Here is an 11,629-nt window from a genome sequence, read left to right as displayed (position 1 = left end):
TCACTTATAGTTGACATACAATATTATACAACATCAGCTTCAGGTGTACAGTGCAGTGATCAAGCCTCTTCCCCATCCATGATGCGGTCTCCCTAGCAAGATATGTGACCACCTGACACCCCACAAAATATTCACAACACCATCAATTACATTCCTCAAACTGTCTTCCACGTCCCTGTGGCAACACTGCAGTTACGTATTTATGCTGTCCAACCCCCTCCCCCTCTCCCCCACGTGGAGGCAGTTTTAGTGTCCTTCGATGGATGAATAGTGAGAAGGTGGTACAAGTATACAATGGAATATTGCTCATCCATGGAAGGGAATGGGCTCTTTCCATTTGCAATGACGTGGATGGATCTGGAGGGTGTTTTGCTGAGTGAAGTATTTCAGACAATATGAAAAACAGATGCAGTGTGATTTTGCTTATATGTGGTATCTAAAGAATAAAGTAAACAAACAAAACAGAAACAAGCTCAAAGATACATAGAGCATTTTGATGGTTGCCAGATGGGAGGTGGGTTTAGGGAGTAGGTAAAAATGGAAATGAGATTAACAAATACAAATTTGTTGTTACAAAGTAGTCATGGGGATATAAGGTATAGCACAAGGATTACAGTCAATAATATTGTGGTAACTATGTGTGGTGTCAGATGAGTATTAGATTTGGGGTGATAAATGGGAGGGCAGTTGTGGGACAGGATGAAAAAGGTGAAGGGGTTAAGAAATACAAATTGGTATTTAACAAATTTTCATAGGGATGTAAAGTAAATCATAGGGAATATAGTCAATGGTATAGTAATAATTTTTTATAGCACCAGGTTGGTACTAAACTAATCAGGGGGAACACTTTTTAAATTATATAAATGTCTAACTACTATGCTGTACACCTGAAATTAATATAAAATGATATTGAATGTCAACTGTAATTGAAAAATTAATAATGAGGGAAAAGGTGAAGGGCAATAAGTGGTTCAAATTTCTTTGTATAAAACAAATATGTCATGGGGATGTAATTTACAGCATAAGGAATATAATCAATAGTATTGTGACAGCATGGTATGGTGTCAGATGGTTGCTGGTGTTTTTTTAATTAAAGTTTATTGGGGTGACAATTGTTAGCAAATTGGGGTGACAATTGTACAATTCTGTAATACATAATCTATATATCACATTGTGTGTTCACCACTCAGAGTCAGTTCTCTTTCCATCCCCATATATTTGATTCCCTTTACCCTCATTTACCACCCCTCTTCCCCCTTACCATCTGGAAACCACTAAACTATTGTTTGTGTTCTTTTCGGTTTTATATACCACATATCAGTGATATCACATGTTTTTTTTTACTTTTTCTGCCTGACTTATTTCACTTAGCACTATATTCTCAAGATCCATCTATGTTTTCTTAAATGGAACTGTTTCACCGTTTCTTATGCCAGAATAGTATTTCATTGTGTATATATGCCACAACTTATTTATCCAATCATCTACTAAAGCACACTTTGGTTGTTTCCATGTCTTGGTCACTCTAAATAAACTGCAATGAAAATGGCAGCACACATATTTTTACAGATAAATGTTTTTAGATTTTGGGGTCAATGCCAAATAGAGGGATTGCTGGGTCATATGGTAATTCTATTTTCAATTTTTTGAGGAATCTCCACACTGCCTTCAATAGCAGCTGCACCAATCTGCATTCCCACCAACAGTGTATGAGGGTTTCTTTTTCTCCACAACCTCTCCAACACTTGTTATTATTTGTCTTGTTGACTATTGCCATTCTAACTGATGTGTGGTGATATCTCACTATGGTTTCTACTGGCATTTCTCTGATGATTAGTGATGTTGAACATTTTTTAATTAAAAAGTTTATTGGGATGAGAAGTGTTTGCAAAGTTACATAGATTTCAGGTGTACAATTCTGTAATATATCACCTATATAACACATTGTGTGTTTACCACCCAGAGTCAGTCCTCTTTCCATCACCATATATTTGATCCCCTTTACCCTCATCCACCACCTCTATTCCCCCTTACCCTCTGGTAACCACTGAACTATTGTCTGGATCTATGAGTTTTGTTTCTTCATTTGTTTTTCTTGTTCTTTTTTTCATATATCTATTGGCCATTTGTATGTTTTCTTTTGAGAAATGGCTATTCATGTCCTCTGCTCATTTTGTGATTGGATTGTTTGTTGTTGAGTTGTATGAGTTCCTTATATATTTTGGATATTAACCCTTTATCTGAGGCATTGTTTTCACAAATCTTCTCCCATTAGGTTAGTTGCCTTTTTACTTTGTCAATGGTTTCTTTTGCTGTGCAGAAGATTTTTAGTTTGATATAGTCCCATTCATATATTTTAGCTTTTACTTCTTTTGCCTTTGAAGTCAAATTCATAAAATCCTCTTTGAACCCAAGGTCCATAAGTTTAGTACTTATGTTTTCTTCTATGCAGTTTATTGTTTCAGGTCTTATGTTTAGGTGTTTGATTTATTTTTGAGTTAATTTTGGTATATGGTGACAGATAGCAGTCTAGTTTATTTATATTGCACGTGGCTTTCGAATTTTCCCAGCACCATTTATTGAAAGGGCTGTCTTTTCTCCATTGCTAAAAATTATCTGTCCATATTTGTGTGGGTTTATTTCTGGGTTCTCAATTCTATTACATTGGTCAGTGTGTCTGTTTTTCTGCCAATACCATACTGTTTTGATTATTGTTGCCCTATAGTACAAGCTTAAGTCAGGGAGTGTGATACCTCTGGCATTGTTCTTTTTTCTTAGCATTGCTTTGGCTATTCGGGGTCTTTTGTGGTTCCATACAAATCTGATGATATTTTTGTTTTATTTCTTTAAAAAATGCTTTTGGGATTCTTATGGGGATTGATTTATATCTGTATATTGCTTTAGGTAATATGACCATTTTAACTATGTTGACTCTTCCAATCCGTGAACATGGAATGTCTTTCCATTTCTTTGTGTCTTCTTCAATTTCTTTAAAAAATGTTTTATAATTTTCAGCATAGAGGTCTTTCACTTCCTTGGTTAAGTTTATTCATAGGTATTTTATTCTTTTTGTTGCAATTGCAAAAGGAATGGTTTTAGGTTTTTAAATGTTTTTTCTAAGCTTTCACTATTAGTATATAGGAATGCAATGGACTCTTGTCTGTTGATTTTGTAGCTGGCTACTTTACTATATTTGCTTATTGTTTCTAAAAGCTTTGATGTGGATTCTTTAAAATTTTCAATATATAGCATCATGCCACCTGCAAATGTGACAATGTATCTTGGGCTTTTTGTTTGTTTGTTTCTTTGTTTTAGTTCACACAATTACAAGTTCTTTAGGCTGCCATGCTCAGCGAAGACAAGCCAGCATGGCTTACTCCTGCCTGACAATTTAACTAACTTCTTTACTCCCTATTTGGATGCCTTTTATTTCTTTCTCTTACCCCATTGCTCTGGCTAGGACTTCTAATACTATGTTGAAAAGCAGAGGTGATAAAGGACAGCTCTCTCGTGTTCCTGAACATAGAACAAAGGGTTTCAGTTTTTCAATGTTAATTATGATATTAGCTGAGGGTTTGTCATATATGGCCTTTGTTATGTTAAGGTATTTTCCTCCTATACCCATTTTATTGAGTGTTTTAATCATAAATGGATGTTGTATCTTGTCAGATGCTTTTTCTCCATCTACTGATATAATCATATGATTTTAGTCCTTTATTTTGTTTGTTTTGTGTATCACATTGATTGATTTGCATATGTTGAACCATCCTTGTACCCCTGGGGTGAACCCCACATGGTCATGATGTATTATTTTTTTAATGCATTGTTGCATTTGATTTGCTAGAATTTTGTTTAGGATTTTTGCATCTGAATTCATCAGATATATTGGTGTGTAAGTTTCTTTTTTTGTGTTATCCTAACCAGGTTTTGGTATTAAGGTAATGCTGGCCTCATAAAATGAATTAGGAAGTATTGTCAGTTCTTCAATTTTTGGAAGAGTTTGGGGAGGCCAGGTAATACATTTTCTTTGACTATTTTGTAGAATTCACTAGTGAAGCCATTTGTTCTTAGAATTTTGCTTTTGGGAAGGTTTCTGCTGATTGATTTAATTTTCTTACTGTTGATCTGTCTATTTAAATTTTCCAACTCTGTGATTCATCCTAAGAAGGCTATATGATTCTATAAACTTGTTCATTTCTTCTAGATTATTGAATTTGGTAGCATATAGTTATTCATAGTATTGTTGGATAATCCTTTGTATTTCTGTGGCATCTGTAGTAACTTCGCCTCTTTCATTTCTGATTTTTTATTTGTTTCTTTTCTTTTTTTATCTTAGTGAGTCTAGCCAAGGGTTTGTCAATTTCCTTAATCTTTTCAAATAATCTACTCTCTGTTGCATTAATTTTTTGTATTTCTTTGCTGATCTTTTGCATATATTTCACAAACTCAGTGGCTGTCTTTTGTTATTCCTATAAGGATTCAGCTAATTTTTGTAGTTGGCAGTGGTTTTTTAGCTAGTTCATTCCAGGTTTCATTAATAACAGATTTGTTTACCATAGTAGAGGTCAGTATTTCCATGTCCATCTTCTATTTGGGATGCATTGAGGCCTTTTATGCCTTACATTCTTTGCCTACCTTTTTTTTTTACTTTTCTTGCTTCATATATGCTGCTTCCAAGTTGTATGACTTCCCTTGGCACCCCATTCCTAAAGCTCTTGCAAAGTTGTTGTTTTGCAGAATGTAAAATATTTGAAGAACTTCATTCATTTTTGAAGCACAATGCAGAGAACGCTATAAGTTAAATTCTTTATGGATGTATGACTAGAATGACTCAACATCTTCAAAAGCTGCAACCATTCTGTATGAATTGCTAACCCTAAATGCAGAGATCATGCTGTCTTTTGTAATATCCATATGAGAATTCTAATTATCTCAAGTAAGACAATAGAGAAAGGTTTACATCTTGATAAACATTTTTAGCCAAAAGTTCATAAGGATAAAATTATGAAGTTTTCTACTATAGATTTGAAAGATGACTCATTTGATTTGGGCTCTAATGAAAATGCCACCTTAATATTTTTATGACATCAACCTTTTATTGCCTTATCCCTGCTATATTGTTAGAAGGTTTATTGCTTTAAAATAAGTAATTTAATTAACCCTTACAGTGTGATAGACTGGCAGTTTTCCTGAGTCTCTGAAAAGAATATGAACTACGTGATTCATAATGGTTTGGGTCTAGGTGCTTCCATAACCTTAGCAACACGGAGACTGTGCTTTCAAGTTTCTTTGTTCTTTCATGAAAAATGTCCAATATAGGATGTTATTGTTATAATAATTACTTTAATGCTAAACTAATTATGAATATTGTTAATAGACATTTTTGCTCTTTATTAAGATGAATGAGGAAAGATGACTAGAATTTGAGTAATTGGAAGCTTGGTAAGTGGAATGCTATGAGAGGAGAGAAAATAAGTTATGTACAGTTGGAACTACAAGGTATTTACAATAAACAGGAAGGAGACTGTATTTTATAGGCAGCATTTTTATAAAATATTATAGTCCAGTATGTGCTTGATTTTGCACAAGACAGGGGTCACTGGAGGTAAAGCCATGCCTAACCAATGATTACTTAAAAAAAACTCTCTTGATTTTAGCAACTAAATGTGTTGTTTATGTTTCGTTCAAATTGCTTCTATTTATCCTGGAAATATTTGAAAACAAAAAAAAGTATTTAGAAAAACATATTAACTCTCCCATGTACACATTATACTGCTTCAGCAATCATGAACTCATAGTGAACTTTGTAACTTGTCCCATCCATTACCTTCCATCACAAATAATTTTGAAGCAAATTCCAGACATTATATGTTTATATCATATGTATTTCACTATTGAACTCTAAAGATAAATTTTTTAAACATAAAAAGAAGAAAACTATCACAATTAAACTTTTTAAATGAAAATTCCTTAATGTAATCAAGCATCCAATCAGTGTTCAAATTTCCAAATGTGTCACCAATGACATAAATTTATTTTTGCTTGAATCCATGTATAAACATGGCTCATACAATTGAAAATACCTCTTTAGATTCTTTTTTTAAATTTATGTATTTTATTTTGAAGTGATAGTAGATTCATATGCAGTTGTAAGAAATAATGCACAGGGATCATATATTTCCTCTACTAGTAATACCTTGCAAAGATATAGCATAATAGCACAAGTGGAATAGTGACATGAATACAGTTAAGATGCAGGAAGTTTTGATCACCAGAGGATCCCTCTTGTGTACTTTTGTAGCCACACTTACTTTTCTCTGGTCCTTAAATCATTCTTAACCCCTGACAATCTGTTAATCACTAAACTGTTGTCTGTGTCTACAGTTTTCTGTTTCTTTGTTTGTTAGTTTTCTTCCTTTGTTGCTTTTAGTTTTATAGCCTACATATGAGTGAAGTCATATGATTATCAACTTTTTCTGTCTGACTTATTTTACTTAGCATGAAAATCTCAAGCTCCATCCCTGTTGTCAAAAATGGCAGTATTTCATCTTTTTTATGACCGAGCTGTATTCCATTGTGTATATGTACCAAATCTTCTTTATCCAATCATGTATCAAAAAACACTTTGGTTACTTCCATGTCTTGGCCACCATGAGTAACCGTGCAATGAATATAAGGTTACATAAATCATTATGGATAAATGTTTTCAGATTTATTGGGTAGATATCTAAGAGAGGGATTGCTGGGTCATATGGTAATACTATGCTTAATTTTTTGAGGTACCAACACAATGCCTTCCACAGCAGCATCACCAATCTACATTCCCACCAACAGTGTACGAAGGTTCCATTTTCTCCACAGCCTCTCCAAAACTTGTTATTTGTCGTGTTAATGATAGCCATTCTAACTGGTGTGAGGTGATATTTCATTGTGTTTTTTATTAGCATTTCTCTGATGATCAGTGATGTTGACCATCTTTTCATATGTCTATTGACCATTTGTATGTCCTCTTTGGAGAAATGGCTATTCAGGTCCTCTGCCTATTTTTTAATTGGATTTTGTTTTTTTGTTGTGGAGTTGTATGTGTCCCTTATATATTTTGGATGTTAGCCCCTTATCTGAGGCATTGTTTGCAAAAATCTCACAATTGGTTATGTCTTTATTTTGTTCATGGTTTCTTTTGCTGTGCAGAAGCTTTTTAGTTTGATATAGTCTTATTCATTTATTTTATCTTTAATTTTCTTTGCCTTTGAGGTCAAATTCACAAAATTCTCTTTGAACCCAAGATCCATAAGTTTAGTACCTATGTTTTCTTTTATGCAGTTTATTGTTTCAGGTCTTATGGTTAGGGTTTTCATCCATTTTACATTAATTTTAGTACATGGTGACAGATAACATTCTAGTTTCATTCTCCTCTATGTGGCTTTCCAATTCTTCCAGCACTACATATTTAAGAAGTTGTTTTTTCTCCATTGTATGTTTTTGGCTCCTTTGTCAAAAATTATCTGACCAAGTTTATGTGGGTTTACTTCTTGGTTTTTTATTCTATTCATTTGGCCTGTGTGTTTGTTTTTCTGCCAATACCACACTGTTTTGATTACTGTTGCCCTGTACTACAAGCTGAAGTCATGGAGTGTGATACCTCCAGCATTATACTTTTTTCTTAAAATAGCTTTGGCTATTCAGGATCTTTGGTGGTTCCATACAAATCTGATGATTTTTTGTTTTATTTCTTTAAAAAATGCCACTGAGATTTTGATGGGAATTGCATTAAATCTTTTTATTGCTTTGGGTAATATGACATTTTAACTATGTTGATTCTTCCAATTCATGAACATGGAATATCTTTTCATTTCTTTGTGTCTTCTTCAATTTCTTTTAAGAATGTCTTATAGTTTTCAGTGTATCGGCCTTTCGTATCCTTGGTTAAGTTTATTCCTAGGTATTTTTATTGTTGTTGCTGTTGTAATTGCAAAAGGAACTGTTTTTTTTCCTTTTTTCCTGAAATTTCATGTTAGTATATAAGAATACAATGGATTTTTGTATGTTGATTTTTTAGCCAGCAACTTTACAGTATTCATTTATTGTTTTTAATAGCTTTCTGGTGGAGTCTTTAGGGTTTTCTATATAAAGAATCATGTCATCTGCAAAAAGTGACAATTTAACTTCATTCCCAATTTACATGCCTTTTTTTTTCTCTTGCCTGATTGCTCTGGCTAGGACTTTCAATAATATGTGGAAAACAGTGCTGAGAGGGGTCATGCCTTTCTTGTTCCTGATTTTAGAGGAAAAGCTTTCAGTTTTTCACCATTAAGTATGATATTAGCCGAGGGTTTCTTGAACATTATCTTTATTATATTGAGGCATTTTCCTTCTATACACATTTTATTAAGTGTTTTAAACATAAATGGATGGTGTATCTTGTCAAATGCTTTTCTGCACCTATTGATATAATCACATTATTTTTATATTTTATTTTGTTTATGTGATGTATCACATTGAATGATTTGCATATGTTGAACCATGCTTGTGCCCCTGGAATGAAAACCACTTGATCATGATATACAGTCTTTTTATTGTATTGTGTTCAATTTCATAGTACTTTGTTTAAGAATTTTCATCTTTACTCATCAGAAATATTGTTCTGTCATTTTCTTTTTTTGTGTTATCCTGAACAGTTTTCAGTAGCAGGGCAATTTTGGTTTCATAAAATGAGTTAAGATGTATTACCTTTTCTTTAATTTTTTGGAAGAGTTTGAGAAGACCAGGTAATAAATCCTCTTTGAGTATTTGGTAGAATTCACTAGTGAAGCCATCTGGTCCTGGACTTTTTTTTTTCTAGGAGGTTTTGGATGATTGTTTAAATTACCTTACTGATAATCACTCTAGATAGATTTGCCAGTTTTTAGTGATTCAGTCTAGGAAGGTTATATGTTTCTAAGAACTTGTCCACTTCTTCTAGGTTATTGAATTTGGTGGCCTATAGTCCTTCATAGTATTCATGTATGATCATTTGTATTTCTGTGGCATCTCTCAAATCTTCTTCTCTTTCATTTCTGATTTTGTTTATTTGTGATTTTATCTCTTTTTCCTTAGTGTGTCTAGCCAAGGGTTTGTGAACTTTATTAATCTTTTCATAGAACTATCTCTTTGTTGTATTAATTTTTCTGTTGTCTTTTTGTTCTCTATTTCATTTAATTCTGCTCTCAATTTTATTATTTCCTTCCTTCTGCTGACATTGGGTTTCATTTGTTCTTCTTTTTCTAATTCTTTAGATGTAATGTTAGGTTGTTTATTTGGGACTTTTTTTAATTCCTTGAGCTAGGCCTGTGCTGATATAAATTTCCCTCTTACTACTGCTTTTGTTGCACCTCAATAATTTTGATAGAATGCATTTTCAATCTCATTTGTTTCTATGTATCTTTTGATCTCTCCTTTTATTTCCTCTTTAATCCAATTATTCTTTAATATCATGTTGCTTTATCTACATGTATTTGTCGGTTTTCCCACTTTCTTTTTTCAGTTGATCTCCAATTTCAAAGCCTTGTGTTTAGAGAATATACTTGGTATCATTTCAGTGTTCTTCAGTTTGCTGAGACTAGTTTTGTGTTCCAACATAAGATCTATCCTTGAGGATGTTCCATGTACACTATAAAAAAAATGCATAGTCTGGTGTCCTAAGATAAAATGCTCTCTAAATGTCAACTATGTCCATTTGCTCTAATGTGTCATTTAAGGCTTATATTCTCTTCTTGATTTTTCTGTTTGGATGATCTATCTGTAACTGTCAGTGGTGTTTTTAGGTCCCTTACTTCAATTGTGTTTTGTCAGTTTCTCCATTTAGTTCTGTTGTAGTTGTTTTGTATATTGTGGTGTTCCCTGATTCGGAGCATATATATTGAGTGGGAGCATATATAGATAAGTGTTATATGCTCTTATTGTATTGTCCCTTTTATCATTATTAAATGTCCATCTTTGTCTCTTGTTATCTTTTTTACCTTGAAGTCTGTCTCATCAGATATACGTATGGCTACACCAGCTTTTTCCTGAATTCCATTTGCTTGGAGTATTGTTTTTCACCTGTTCACTTTGAGTCTATATTTGTCCTTGTAGCTGAGATGTGTCTTTTGGAGGCAACATACGATTCGGTTTTGTTTCTTGATCCAATATAGTGCTGTGTGCCTTTTTATTGGTGAGTTCAGTCCATTTACATGTAGGATGATTATTGATATATGAGTATCTTCTATAGCCATTTTATCTTTTATTTTCTGAAAGGTCAACCTCTCCATTTTTTCTTTTCCTTTTTGTTTCTGTCTTTTATTTTAGTTTGGTGGTATTCTATAATATTTTTCCTCTGTTTTTTCTTTTTCTTTTTGTTATGTGTCTCAGTTCTGGAATTGTTTGAGTGTTTACCATTAAATTTATGTAAAAGAAAGTTTCACATATACAATAGTCCTTTTTCTTCACCATGCTTCATATCTTCATTCCCCCTTGCAAATGCAGACATTTACTCCCTCTCCCTTTATTTTTTGTTGTCACAAATTATCATTATTTATGCTGTCAGTTGATTTCTCACAGTTTGCAGTAGCAAACTGTCTTTTCTTTTTTTAATGTTTTTGTCTTTTTTTTTACTCTTTATGTTATGTTTAAGTGTTTAGTGACCTATTCTGTGCAGGGGTTGCCATTTCTTTCTTCTGTTTGTTAATAATTTTGCTCATGGTTTTGTACCCCTTTGTCTTTTTGTTTTAGGTTGCATAGTTTCCTTCAGTATTTCTGTAATGCAGGTTTTGTGGTAGTGGAAAATTCCCTCAGCTTCTGTATATCTCAAAAGTTTTTTATTCCTGGAGGAGGAGAAAATGGCCATGGTAAGGAAGTCACTGAATTAGTTCGCGCAAACCACGGCAGTGAAAACACACCTCTGCGGGACACGCTGAACAGCAAAGGGACTCCCACGTGGACTACTTGGAGGTGGGCAGACCCGGCGGGTTCGGGAATTGGGAGGCAAGACGCGTGGAGACAGGGCGGCGCCGGGTCTTCTGAGTCTGGGGATCTCAGCAGATCGGAAACTTCCCTCACCCGTCCTCCAGCCCACGCACTAAGACAGAATTCTCAGGCCGCGTGCGAAGTAGATCTGAGGAGGACGCATGGGAGGAGGCAGACTGCTCGCGCCCGGAGGTGGAGACGGGGATTCTCAGTAGATTGGAGAGCGATCACTGCTCAATCCCTACCCTGCTGGTGTGCGCTCTAAGGCAGAATCCCGGGGCCGCGCGCATGGCAGATCGGAGGAGGAGAAGGAGGGCATGTAAACGGAGACAGATTGCTGGCGCCCACAGTGGCTGAGACGCCGGATCTCAGTAGATTGGACTGCTCACGGCTCTCTCCCTACCCCTCCAGCGTGCGCGCGCTAAGGCAGAATCCTTAGGCGGCGCGCGACAAACCGTGGGCATAGTCTGTGTGCTCGCGCGGCTGCAGAGCTGCGGGTATCCAGGACAAGGCAGACAGTTTCTGAAGCATCTGGACGCGCTCAGCCTCTGGTGCTGACCGTCCCGCTTACTGTTCGTCAGGATTCACAGGGCGCAGTGGCTGGGGCAGAAATCCCAACCCAGGAGGAGAAGAGGGAAGCGAGAAG

The sequence above is a fragment of the Hipposideros armiger genome, unplaced genomic scaffold, assembly GCF_001890085.2.
Source record: "Hipposideros armiger isolate ML-2016 unplaced genomic scaffold, ASM189008v1 scaffold_1104, whole genome shotgun sequence".
NCBI classification, from domain to species: Eukaryota; Metazoa; Chordata; class Mammalia; order Chiroptera; family Hipposideridae; genus Hipposideros; species Hipposideros armiger.
The sequence above is the reverse complement of the archived record's forward strand: the minus strand, read 5'-3'. Positions refer to the sequence as shown.